This window comes from Pteropus alecto, unplaced genomic scaffold (genome assembly GCF_000325575.1).
Source record: "Pteropus alecto unplaced genomic scaffold, ASM32557v1 scaffold40, whole genome shotgun sequence".
NCBI classification, from domain to species: Eukaryota; Metazoa; Chordata; class Mammalia; order Chiroptera; family Pteropodidae; genus Pteropus; species Pteropus alecto.
The window spans coordinates 2,361,580-2,375,774 of NW_006431919.1; the positions used below are offsets into that span (position 1 = coordinate 2,361,580).

General features: G+C 41.8%; 1 long non-coding RNA gene across 1 annotated transcript in view; it reads right to left on the reverse strand.

The window, feature by feature from the left end:
- The window catches only part of LOC112475230, a 45,182-nt gene that overhangs the window by 16,186 nt on the left and 14,801 nt on the right, over nucleotides 1-14,195 (reverse strand). The gene's annotated exons all lie outside the window — the stretch shown is intronic.

Below are 14,195 nucleotides of genomic sequence, written 5' to 3' on the forward strand. Positions count from 1 at the left end.
ACTTCCACGGTGCTAGCTTTGGCAAGTGGGTGAATAGTTGTTCAGTTTACACATAGCATGCAGGAGGGAGAACAGATTTTGGAAGATCAGCATTGGACATGTTGAGTTTGAAGTGCTCACGATATTCAAGTGGACACTTAATCGGGATGCAGTTGGAAACCTGGGTCTGTTCACGGGAACTTTGTGGCTGGAGTTATGTTTTGGGGGTTATCTGCATATGGTAGATATGACACACCAGTGGACGGGATCACCCCAGGCAAGGTATACAGACTAAGAGGAGTGAGGTGTTAAATGCAGAAATTGGAGAACACAGAAGAGGAAAATAGAAAAAAGCAAAGCAAGGAGACTGAGAATGTCATGTGATAAGAGCTAATGCGAGAGGAGTGCAATCACACTTCGAGAGTTAAGGAATCAGCGGGCACTCAGGAATTGGAGAACAGTGGGAACAGACAACACGTTCCAGAAATAGGACTGCAGAATAGAGGCAGGAGTTCGAAGAGGGTATCAGAAAAAATGGTCAAGGGTAAACATGAGACGTATGAGGCTGCTGCCAGCGTAACATGGCATCCTATTTTACAGCAAACTTTTTTTTTATAAGCAGGGTATGCGCTAAAAGATCCCCCCAATGCACACACCAATTCAACAATACACAAATCAATTCCACCTGTGAGAAATCCAAAGCTCAGTTGAGAGGCTCCTGTACCCAGTGCAAGGGCAAACCCAGCTGCTCTGGAACGGGTAGGAACATCCGTGGCACCAACTTGCCATAATCCCTCCTCCCAGCAGAGCAGCACATGATCAGAAAGATACTCACAGCTCCCACCTTCTCCCTGGGGAAGAAGGAAGAGGATTGGACTGTACACGCAACGTTCTGATTTTTGGGGGGCTGCCTGAGGGACTAGTTTCTTCTGTCTTCCCTGAATCTGAATATACACAGGAAAGGACCCCAGGTTGGGAGCCACTGAGAACAAAAGCAACAGTTTGGACTAATACACACTCATTTTTTGGCTAACAATACATTCAGGCCTTACTTAATTGATTTTAATTAAATTTAATTTTAATTAAAGTAAGTTCTGGAGAGGAGAGCAGACATGCTCTATGCTGGGCAGAGGAGCTGACAAGGGTCACTCGGGGCACATTTTGTTTAAAGAACTTTCAAGTACAGAGTCTTCCAACATCTCCGTAGGCCGCTTCGGTAGGAGGCGTCTCTAACGCGCCGGGGTTAACCACAGTGCTTGATGCTGCAAAGGGGATTCCCGCAAGTCAGGTACGGAAAGGATGTGAGGGGTCAGAACAGGGTGGGTTCTGAGTTCCCTTACAACTCTCAGTTTTGATTCCAGGACTCTGATAATACAAATCTCCATTTGCTAAGAAAGTTGTGAACTTCCCGAGTGCTAACAAACGGTGAAGTGCTCCATTTGGGAAGAAGAGCCATATCGCCACCTAGTGGTCACAATAATTACTCTTTTTTATCCATTGGTTTTTGAGTGTTTGGGAGAGAAGTCATTACTACTATTCATTAGTAATTAAGATATAATGAGTGTTTCCTTCACTTGTTGACAACGTTATCCAGTGAATTTTCTCTGTAACATCTTCTCCTGAAAAATACCTACTTTGTTTCTACTTTTTATTTCTATAAGTAATAAATTTTTGAATCTATATCGCCATACATTTGCCTGATAACTTCTTTGCAATAATTTCCTAAGAAAGAAGATGCTAGGTCAAAGAATATTGTTTAATTTTAAAGATTTCTATAGGCACTTTCCAACTGTCCTTCCCAGAAATTCCGTGCCATCAACACTTTATAAGGGTACCTTATTCCCTGCACCCTCGCCAATTCTACATAAAATCATTAAGCTATTTCTTTACCTATTTGAGTTTATTTGAACATGGGTAGAATTTCTTCTTCTGTGAGTTTATAGTTTTGAAATACTAGTTATGTTGAATATTTAGATATACATTTTGTAAATTTTCTATTTTTCTTTCCTGTTCATCTTTTAGCCTGTTCATCTTTAATTATTGATTTAGATGAGCTCTTCATAAAATAAAAAAGTAATTATTGTTAAAACATTGAACAATCTTATAGGCCAGGCATAATGCTAGTGAGCATATATTTGAAAATAGCTACAATTCTGTAGGGGAATTTTCTTCTCTGTCCTATCAATATGCAATCAACTAAAAAAAATTATTATCTAATATGTGCTAGAAATTATTATCTAATATGTGATAAAAAAAAATTATTATCTAATATGCACTTGTGGATGCTGGTGATACATCCGTGCCTTATCACTTGACTACACCCTCTTGTACAACACAGACAATAATCTTTTACCTCTATTAAATTGGGAAACTTTGGTTCCAGGAATATAAAGGACAAGATTTTTTATCGGAAGATCAGGACTTCAGTTCAGACTCTCAAAAAATATCTATTTTGTATCTATTTTGTGCCAGTTACTGACCACAATGAGAGAGCTACATAGGTAAATAAAACACTGCCTATATCATAATAGATTTACATTCTAGTGCACGCAGAGGGATCAAGCGTGGAAAGCAGTAACAATAGCTACCATATATTGATAACTATGAATCAAATAGTTTTGATGCATCATTTATCATCTTTACTGTAACTCTGAGATGTGATTTTTGTCCCCACTTAAATAATAAAAGGCTGGATTAGGGTTGGTCAAGCTGTACAGTTCCAGGTAAAATAGGGTGTTTTTTTCCTGGTAGAAAGGGAGTTCGACCTGGATACAAGGAGGGGAGGTTTGGTGAGGGAAACAGAAAGATAATTAAGCCACGATTTAAATTCTGGCTTAAAAAAAAGCTTGTGTATGACTATCTCCACTGCAAGATGGGGGAAAACAAGCATAGAGAAGAGCTTCAGAAATTTTCACTTCAGAAGCCATGAGTTGATTTTATGTCCTTTGTGAAAGGTAATCTCTTTGAGAAAATTGTCCATTTTTTTCCCGCTAAAATTCAGACTAAATATTTAAAAAATAATTGGATTAATGGTTAAGTAGGATACAGTAAGCAGCTTGCCTCTTCTCATGTCCAAAATACTACTGCTATGACACTGAAATTTAAAAAGACTAGAAGAGAGAAAATATTCCCCAGACATTACAGAGTTCACATAAAGATATTATGAACTACTTTGACAATAAATCTGACGACTTAAGTAAAATATACTAATTCTAGAAGACGCAACTTGCCAAAACTAATTCATAAAGAAATATAAAATCTGAACAGGTCTATCTATTCAAGTTATTGAATAAAAAGTAAAAAAGCATCCCATAAAGAAAGCTACAGGTCCAGATGACTTTTATGAGGAATTCTTCTAAACATTTAAAATGGAAGAAATAAAAATCTCCCACAAAGTCTTCAAGAGAAGAGAAAAAGATGATATACTCCCTACCCCATTTTATAACTTTGATGCCCAAACCTAATACAGACATTATGAGAAATGAAAATTATAGGATACCATGTTAACACGCTGAATCAATTTCTCTCTCTCTCTCTCCATCCACCTATCTAATGGTATCTTACAACAATATTAAGTTTATTTTCATAATGCAAGATTGATTAACATGTAAAAATAAACTGTTGAAAATCACCATACTGTAAAACACAAATAATTTAATTTCAAAGGGTGCAGAAAGTGCATCTGAGGACTCGAATGCAAGTATTTACGTGGAAGGTGATCCAAGAAAACACAAGAAAGGAAATTGGGAAAGTAAGGCAAGGGTGGAGGAAAACCTAAAAAGAATGCATTAATGAATGGATTAGCATTGTGGGAAAGTGGGCAAGCTCACTAGGGATTCTCAATGATTGTGAGACAAATGCCTCGGAATCATGCCAGCAGAGGACGGGGTGCTGGGCCATTTATCCTCTGATTGTCACTCCCTGCACTTCCGCGTGCTCCTCCTGGCAGCTCAGCAAAGCTCTCCTGGTGCTTGAGAAACCTCTTGGGCGGAGAAGACAGATCCAGGCTCCTGATGCAGAAAGTGCCAGGAAAAATATCTTTTGTGGTTGCTGCTGACCAAGTGGGCCAAGGGAGTAGGGGGCAGGGCCTTGACAGCACATGCCGCAGAATCCAAGAGGAAAGAAAAAGTCAGGCACGAAAATGTGGTAACATTTTTAAGAGCTAATGAACTTTGGCCTTGTCAAAAATAAATACAAATATTAATCTAAATTATCAGAAAACATTGGTACAGGAAGGTGGCGGGGGGTAGTAGATACAGCTGCTACTTTTTTTTTTTGTCAAGGTAGATATAGAAATGTATTAGCTTTAGATATTATGTTTATTATTTAATAAAATAGGTAAAATTAAGATGAAGCATATTATATAAACATTACGATTAAGCTTTTTTATCTGTGATTTTTCAAAATCAATTCTAACAGCAACCCATCAGATAGTTATAATAATTGCTATTATCATTCTATTTTACAGTTAAGAAAATGAAGCTTACAGAGGTTTATAAACATGTCTAGTAAGTAATAAACTAGGAAATGCTCCCACACAGCCTGACTCCGCTGCCAATGCTTTTCTCCACAATGCTATGCTATGGTTTGATGTTTAAAAATTAAGTGTAACTACACAACAGATAAGTGAAATAGGAAATAAATATTAAGATGATAGAGCTAATCTAAAATAATTTATCAAAGCTAATCTATCGTTGATACCATTGAATGTAAACAGATTATTCTAATTAAAAGATAAAGATTGTTAGACTGGATAAAATACTGAACAACATGCTTCTTATATGAGACACAACTTAAATATAAAGACAACTGAAGGTTGAAATTAAAATTGGAGAAAAAGGCACTATATAAAATCTACCAAAAAAAAAAAAAAAAGCTTATGTGCCTACGCTAAAACTAGTCAAAGTAGATTTTATAATAATTAGACATAGACAGGGACACGTTAGTACTGTAAAAAGTTAAATTCACCAGGAACATATAACAAATATTTCAGCCTAAATATCAGCAACTGATGAATAGTGGCATGTTTCTGTTGTATAATAATACGTTCGTTTTCATTTCTAAACGAATACTATAAAGGAGATAAAATATACCCCTAATCAAGAAAAGATGCCTTTATGTCTTAAAGGCAAGATGTTCTATCACGTGACCTTTGCTCCCAGCTTAAGTTCCATGCCTCCGCGATTCTGAGTTTCCATGGTGTTCAAGTCTCTCATTCTAATCCACAAGTCGGCTGCTGAGTCAGCTAATGACATCTTCACTCTGGAAATTCCTGCAGCAGGAAAGGACTCATACAGATCCCAGTGTGGGGGGATTCATCACCCTAACAGCTGCAGACAATGCACCTGTGTTTTCCCAGGAGCACTGGCATATCTTGATTTTAAGACATAAAATTAAACCAGGGTTTGAGAAGTTTTAGAAGACTGAAATATGTCCCTGTGGCTTGACTCAGGTAACCTGCAGTGAGGGATGTAATTATGGATGAATTGGATGACGTTAAACATTGAAGATAGGGCACAATCACTGTCTTTTTGTTAATCGAATATGATTTTTTAAAAATTTGACAAAAATACAGTTGATAAGCTAGTGGAAACTTTACACAGCTCTCTACAACCCCTCTGCTGGCGAGATGGTAGTTGGGGCCGCTCAGATCGAAGATAACTTTAAAGATCCAGGGTTTAGTGTGGCCATAGGGTGTCATGTACAGGGCTTTGGCTGAGCAATAGTGTTTACACCTGAGACCTGGCTCCTTGCACTGCCCCGTCCATGCCTCCCAGCTCACTCTTTGTGTCCCTTCTGTTTTCTCTTCTGCTGCCTTTTCTCCCGCTTTCCCACCACGTTTGCATCTCTGTCTCTACCTCTCTATTCCCATCTCTCTCTCTGCTAGTAAGTTTAGGCCAACTTTTAAGGGGACCTGCAGGGAGGCTTTGGAGTGAGGGCGCAGCTAGGAGTTTGGGTCTTGTTTCACCCAGTCTGTCCTGCTTCTCCCAGAGCCCTAAATGGAAGCCCTGAGAGCTCTGCGTCAGGGTGGCAGGTTCCAGCCCTGGCTCCTCCATTCCCTGGCTGTTAGACCATCTCATTGAGGAGCCTCATTTCCCTATGTATGGACCCATAAAAGACCTCGAATAGCCAAAGAAACCTTGAGAAGGAAGAACCAAGCTGTAGGCATCATGAGCCCTGATTTCAAACTATGTTACAAAGCCACAGTAATCAAATAGTATGGTATTGGCATAAAAACAGACACAGATCGATGGAACAGAGTAGAGCCCAGAAATAAAAATGAAACTGGACCACTATCTTATAGCACACACAAAAATGGACTCAAAATGGATTAAAGACTTGAATGTAAGATCTGAAACCATGAGACTCCTAGAAGAAAACATAGGTGCTAATTTCCTTGACATTGGTCTTGGCAAGGATTATTTTGGATCCAACAAAGGCGACAAAAGCAAAAATTAATGAGTGGGACTACATTAAACTAAAAAAGCTGCACAGGAATGAAAAGATTTGCAAATTACATATCTGATAAGGCCACACAGCAGGAGGTGAGCGGCAGGCAAGTGAGTGAAGCTTCATCTGCATTTGCAGCCGCTCCCCAGCACTAGCATCACCACCTCAGCTCCACCTCAGATCATCAGGCATTAGATTCTCACAGGAGCCCCCGTCTCTGGTGACAAAAAGGTTGGAGACTGCTGTGATAAAAGATTACTTAATTTACTCCTTGTCTGTCTTCTTTCAGAAAACTGTTATCCACAGTTTCTATTGTGACCTTACAGAAAATTCTGTATATGTGCTGGTACATAGAATTCACATTACAGGAAGCAGCACAGTGCAGGGGAGAACATAGATTCCGGAGCCCCATTGCTCAATTTGTAATATTGCCACTGCCACTGATTGTGTGACCCTGATTAAGTAATAATCCCCTCTGTACCTCTGTTTCTGAGGTAAGCATGCTCTAAGACGGCCCCCAGTGATCACTACTGCCCACTATTTACAGTCTTATATACTCTCATCGTTTGGAATAACTTGCTTCTACCCAATAGAAGCAATAATGAAGGGATATAGCTTCCATGATTAAGTTCCAAAATTTTGTGACTTTCATCTTGCTGACAAACTCTTTTTCTAGCTTTGATAAAGCAAGTTGATATGTTAAAGAGTCCCATGTGGCAGGTAACCGAGGGTGGGGGCCGGCCAACAGCCAGCAAGGAACAGAGGCCCACAGTCCAACAGTCTTGAAGAACTGAATCCAACAGCCACATACGTGAGCTTGGAAGCAGATCCTTTCCAATCAACCCTTCGGATGAGTATTCTGAGCTGGCTAATACCTTTGATGGCAGCCTTGTGAGTGACTGTGAGCCAGAGGACACAGGGGAGACATGTTTAGTTTCCTGAGTTCCTAAACCGTGAGATAATAAATGTGTATTGCCTAAAGCTGACAAATTTTTGGATAATTTGCTATGCAGCCATATATTACTAAAGTATTTCCCTCTTATGTAAAAAAGAGACAGCAGTAGTTATAAACTTCATGGACTTGTTATGAAGATTAAAGTCAATATTTTAAAGGATATAGAACAATGACTGGAACATAGTAAGCATTATACAAGTGCTTTTAAGTAATATTTTCACCAAAAAAGAAAATGAAAATGTAATTTTTCCTCATCCAATTCCATGGACTCCCTGAATTCTATCCACAGACTCCCAAAGGCCCTGTGGACCCCAAGTTAAGAATACTTGTGTCTAGAACAAATGGATAACATTAGGTAAATGCTTCTTCCCTCATCACCTCCAAATTTTTTCTGCCTACATCATCCTTTCCACCTATGCCAGAGAAGAAAGGTCCTGTTTAGACTTCACTTTCCCTAAATTCCGGATCCCAGGCCATCCCACTTCACTGGGGTCTTTGTGCAATAGAGCATCCATTTCTTGTACACAGCTGTTTTCCAAGTTACAGAGCTATCAAAAACCTTTGCACACAACAGATACTCATCAGTTTGTGCACAAGTGTTTTGGCAACACCAGGACTAAAGCTGAGTAAAGAGCCAATGGCAGAGGCACCACCGCCAGTGACAATAAGTATTACTTCAAGATGGCAAGATAGGCATTGGCCTTACTCTGAGATGAAAGGAAAACAAACCCCACGAGGTCAGTCTTGAAGCAAGATAACCCGTTTTCACATGTGGTTGTCTGCATCTACCCCTGCATTGGACTGGGCTGACTCTGAGGTGATGGCCAAATAGAAAGGATGCTGAGTGACGACTATGGAAGACATCTGTAGAACATCCATAAATTCAGAGTCAGTCAGGGCACCAGCAAATAAAATGGTTTAAACTTGGAAGGTAGGGAGCAGACATGAGAATAACTGTGGGTGATCACCTACATGCCATTTGAATAAAAGGAGTTGGCATCTGGAGGATGTCAACCAAGGATCACTCTGACTTTGGCACTGACCAAATTAAGGCCATCTTTTTCAACCTTTTTATAACCAGAACTTTCTTGCTGTTTTTGATGCGGCTGATCACATCTTCCTACTGGAAACTCCTTCTTGGCACCCTTGATTATGTACTCTCCTGGTTTCCCTCAGAGCTCCTTCTCTGTTTCTTTCCTGGGTTCCATGCCTTCTTCCCTGTCTCTGGTGAACTCATCTATCTCCTGGTTTCACCTACCGCTGTGCTGAAGACTTTCCAATTTCTTCTATCAACACAGCTTCTCCAAAGAGCTTCAGAATCATAGCCAAACATCTGGACAGTTGCCCACCTCCATCCAATGTCCCTTAGCATCTCTAACTCAACATGTCCTAAAATGAACTGAGTCATTGCCCCACAAACCTGTTTTTCCCTGTTGTCTGTCTTGGTTGGTAGTAATTCCATTTTCCAAGAGCCCAAGATGCATGCTTTCATCATCACCCCATCTAACCCATCACCATGTCTTATTGACTTACTTCTTTCATGATTCTTGAGTATGGTACCTCTTTTCTCCAATCTCCCAAGAATCACTTTCTCAAATCAGGTCACCATTTCCTACCCAGACTGTTGCAACAGCCTCCTAACTGGTCAGATTAATAGATGTTCCTCTTAAACTCATCTTCCAAGAAGCTACTGGAAATCCTTTTCCTAAAACCTAAATGTCATCTGTCACAGCCTTGCTTTAAACTTTTTAAAAGTCTTCTGAATTTATTTTATTATTTTTTAAAAATAATAACAATAAGAGTACAAGTATTTTAGATTACAAAAGGAAATGACAACTTGATTAAAATTACATTTTACTGAGTATGTTCTAGCTGTGGGGTGAATGTAAGGTAAGTTGCCAGGGATCCTGAAATAAAATACCACAGACTGGGTGGCTTAAACAACAGAAATTTATTTTTTCACAGTTCTAGAGGTTAAAAGTCCAAGATCAAGGTACAAGCAAAGTAGGTTCCTTCTGAAGCCTCCCTTCTTGCTCCTACCCTACTTCTATGTTCTAATCCCCTCTTCTTTTTAAAAAATATTTTTTATTTTTCAATTACAGTTGACATACAATATTATATTAATTTCAGGTATACAACATAGTGATTAGAATTTACATAACTTAAAAAGTGATCACCCTGATAAATCTAGTACCCATCTGACATCATACATAGTTATTACAATATTATTGATTATATTCCCTGTGCTATACTTTACATCCCCATGACTATTTTTTAACTACCAATTTGTACTTGTTAATCCCTTCTCCTTTTTCATCCATCCCGTATCCTCATCCCTCAATCTAGCAAACATCAAAATGTTCTCTGTACCTATATATGAGTTTGTTTCTGTTTTTCAGATTCCACATATAAGTGGAATCATATGGTATTTGTCTTTCTCTGCCTGACTTATTTCACTTAGGTCCACCCATGTTGTTGTAGATGACAACAGAAAAATTTCATTCTTGGGGCTGCTTAGCAAGAAGTACAGGACATGCTGAGGCCAGATGCCACTTCTTTGGGATTTGTGAATCTTTGAAAGATTTTAGGAAAGTCCATAGCATGAGCAAAGACAGTCTGTTTGTGTGGAAAAGTCGCTGGAAGTGGCTTGGGTGGGCCCACAAACTGGGTGGGGCATAGTCTCAGGGAATCACCAGGGTCGGGGCAAATAGTATTAACTAGAGTGATGGAGACTCAGATATGGCACCTGCATGAACATGCAGGCTAGATGAGGTGAAGGCTCAACAAAGGAACAATGGTTTCTGTCAGCACTTCTGTCTGTGCTGCCCCTCCAGCCCTCACCTCAAAGCCTGACAATTCAATTCCACTCTGTATGTCCCTGGAACCTTTCAAGCTGCTGACACATTGAATCTGTCTCTGAGTAGGGGCATGAGCCCTTTAAGAGGAACACCTGGGACTCCAGCCACCCTCTGTCTCAGCCATAATCCCTGCTGGTTTTCACAGCCAAAGGTTATGGGGACTTCTCTTTCTGACACTGGAACCCTGAGCTGGGGAGCCCGATGTAGGGCTGGGACCCCTTGCTCCTTGGGGAGGGGAAGAACCTCTGCAACCAAGATATCCCATGGGACCAACCCATTCCACTCCTCCTACCAGTCTCCAAATGGCTTCTTCTGTATGTCCTTAGTTATAGAACTTCTGTTCAGCTAGACTTCAGGCAATTCTCAGTGATGGTTGTTCTGTAGTTTAGTTGTAATTTTGATGTGACTGTGGGGGGAGGCAAGCACAGCATTTACTTACTCTGCCATCTTTGCTTTAAATTTTTTGTGCGATGATATCCTTTTGCCTTTAAAAGTCTTCTGTGGCTTGATGCCTACTGACTCTATCCTCGGTGCATCCTCCAGCCAAAGTACTGCAGTAATTTCTAGCAACACTGCATAACTTTAGCCTCCTGCCTCATGGCTGCCATTGTTGTGAGTTAGGTGTCCCTCCACAGGCTTTCAGCTCTGTGCTTACTTCAACCAACCCTAACATGATCAGAGGTGACTGGCAATAAGCCTGTTTCTTGTGGTGGGCTCAGAAGTTGAACATGGCACTCCTTGTGAGGTCCATTTATATCTACCCCCTTTTGCAGCCTTGACCTGGGTTCCCATATCCCTCTGCAAGGTCACTGGATCTGCAGTGGGGCAGTGCTGTGTTTGGGGGGAGGACGGTGTCCCCGCCCTGGAGGGAGGCTGTTGGGGAACGAGTACAAAGGAATGTGTGATGGTGGCAGGTGACGAAAGGCTGGAGGGGATTATAAGTGGCCAGTTAGAGTGGCTTAAGCCAAGGTGGAGGCTCCCGAGCTGAGCAGTTGCAGGACTGCTGTTGGCTGTCATGTTGCAGCATCAAAGGCAGAGGTTGCAGGAAACTGGCGTGTCAGGCTCTAGAAGGTCCCTCCAGATCGGACCACTGACCTCTCCACGCCTGCCGGTGGAAAGGCCTGGGTTCAGGAGCCAGACTGTCTCAGGTACAAGAGGCTGAGTAGTTGGTAATCAGTGATTCCACCCCATCCTCTGTCACTCTGGGGTTGTCCCTTCCTCCTGGAGTTCTAAGGCAAAAGGGATCTGCAGAGAATTGCTAGTGCTCCACCACTGGAAGGGCATAGGACATCAAATGAGGTGTGCATAGGAAGGTGAGTGCGCCACAAGGGGGTGAGTGCAAAAGCAGGTGGTCGTGGAAGAACCCAAACTCAGATGGAAAGGAACAGAATGGTGTGTTTGGGGTGCGCAGATCCATGGACACTCAGGGACTCAACATCCAATCACTCCATGTGCTTCTTGTAAAAGAAGATGGTGAAGTCTGCTTCTCCTTACTTAACATTATGTAGGACCTGTCTCTCTGGGAGCTGAACACTACCACCTCCATCGTACATCTGAGTAAAGCGAGGTTCCCAAGGTGGCTAATGAGGAACAGAGGTGGATCTCACCCCAGGTCTAGCCCTAGAGCTATGCCCTAGAAAGCACAGGCTCTTGCATGGGCAGTTTGGAGAAAAGAGCAGGGACCAACAAGAAACAATGCCAAAAACATGACCTGGGGGCTATTTTGGTGAACTGAGACCCAGACATGCTATAGGTTTAGGACTGCGTGCGTGGACAAACTTTTTCTGTATAAGGCAAGATAATGATATAGCCTCTGTGAAGCCATGTGGTCTGTAACAGCTGCTCAATTCTGCTGTGGTGGCACAAAAGCAGCCATAGACAACATGTAAAAGAACAAATGTGGCTGTTCGTCAGTAAAACTTTATTTACAAAACAGGCAGTGGGATGGATGTACTCCATGGCTGGCTGGTCATGGTTGATCTACAGAAAAAGCACTGCCCAGGGGGATGAGCAAGTAAACTGCAATAGGCCTGGGGCAGGAAAGGGTCTGTGACACAGTCTGGGGCCAGCAAGCCTATCCTATAATGTTGTGCAGATTGTTCACTGCACAAGGGCAGCCTACGATCCAGCCTGAATTCCTTTCACCAAGCTGCACAGTCCTCCTAGTGCTGGTCTGCCTCTGCCTGGAGGAGAGGGCCCCCGTTTACTAGCCAAACAGGGCCAAAGGGGCTGTGCCTGCCCAGAGGGCTCCTCTGTCTAAAAGAGTACTACGTATGGGTTAACAGCATGTACCAGGTGCTAAGCTTGTAGTTACTAGGGAAATAGACCCTTATGAGGTTATTAAGAAAACTGGAACAAGACATGGTGTGTCTTTCTGGCTGTCTTGATAAAAGATAGCCATAAGCAGCAAGTCTATGTTATTGCATTTACAAGGTTCAAATGTTTCAAGCCTATAAAGACCTGAGAGCTGACCGGGTAAGTCCACGCATTTCAGTCCTTCTCTTTAAGAAGTGATGCAAATGACACACTCCAACGTGGAACCCAAGCTGTTAGGGACCTCCATGTCAGGATTCGCAAACATGGCATAGATTCAAAGGAAGGAGAGATCTGACACAGCCTCAGAGGTTTGCAAAGGCTTTGCGAAGGAAGTGACCTTTGATTATGTGAGGGGAGTTGTGGGAAGTAAGACCAGACTGGGAGGTTGGGGACATATAGTGGAATTGTCCTTGCATGCCTGAGAGAAGGAGGAAGGGATTGGTATGTACCTTTTTTGGAAGGTGGCAGGGAGCCATTAAAGGTTTTTGAAATGAGGCATAATGAGGTAAGTGATGTACTTTATTAATAGTAGGGCTGGCCTGCCAAGAAAAGGAGGTGGATGGAGAACTGAGGTGGCAGGGGCGGGACTTGGTAACTCTTAACTGAGGGAGTGGAATGTAGCTGGGCCAGGGAGCTAACTGCCCTTTTCTTTCGTATTTGTCACCACCTAATCTTCCACTCCTCAGCTCCCTATAGGCCGCTGCCCTTGAACTTAATAAAGATATCCAACCATAGTCATAGAAAAATATCTCCGTCCGAAGCTTGCTGCTCTTTTTACTTTCAGCTATGTCATCCTTTAGGGGCAGAGATCTTTTTGTTAATTGGGAAAACCTTGCTCACCTCCTGAGACCACAGCAGAGAGTTCTAGCAGTGCTCTGACCAACCCAGCTGGGACATGATGGACATAGCTGTCCTTGATCTTTGAGGCAGAAGTAAGACTTGGCAGAAACATCAGAAAATGGGACCAGCATGCTGTGGCTCCTGCAAAGTAGCTGGTGCTCTGAGGCTCACTTGAAAAATGAATTGCATTGGGAAGGACTCAGGGACAAATGAGCCAACATTCTAGATGCCTTGCCACAGGGAGGAAGTTCTTAGTGAGTCCAAAGTGTTTCCTTGACAGAGAATTTCAGAGATTCCTTAGATGTCAGCTCCTCTCTTCTTATACCCGATGTTGTAACACCCTTGAAAGCATACTGGTCACCCATTCTCTTCTTAAACACTTACAATCCCAATACGGTCTGGTCTGTTGTGGGACATTTTTAACTAATAGAAACTCCTTTCTCTGAGTCATCATCTATCTCCCTGTGGCTGTCACACACTGATTTTTGTATATATCAGAGGCAGTGCAATATGCTGCATGCATGTGCACAATTGGTTAGCAGCTATCAAAATGTAAAATACTCCTTGGCCAGCAGTCTTACTTTTGACACCAGATCTGGTCAAGTAAAACTTGAATTGCCATCATGTGGACACTCTGTAGGGGGTTCCAGCATTAAACAGGAGACTGGACTTGATGACTTCAAAGGTTCTAATTACAAGTTCTTGAGTTATTCATTCATCTAGAGGAAGAGGGGGAGCAGACCTTTCTGGTCTCACTTATTTTGTTCTCTATTTGTTTCTTTTCCACTCCGCACAGG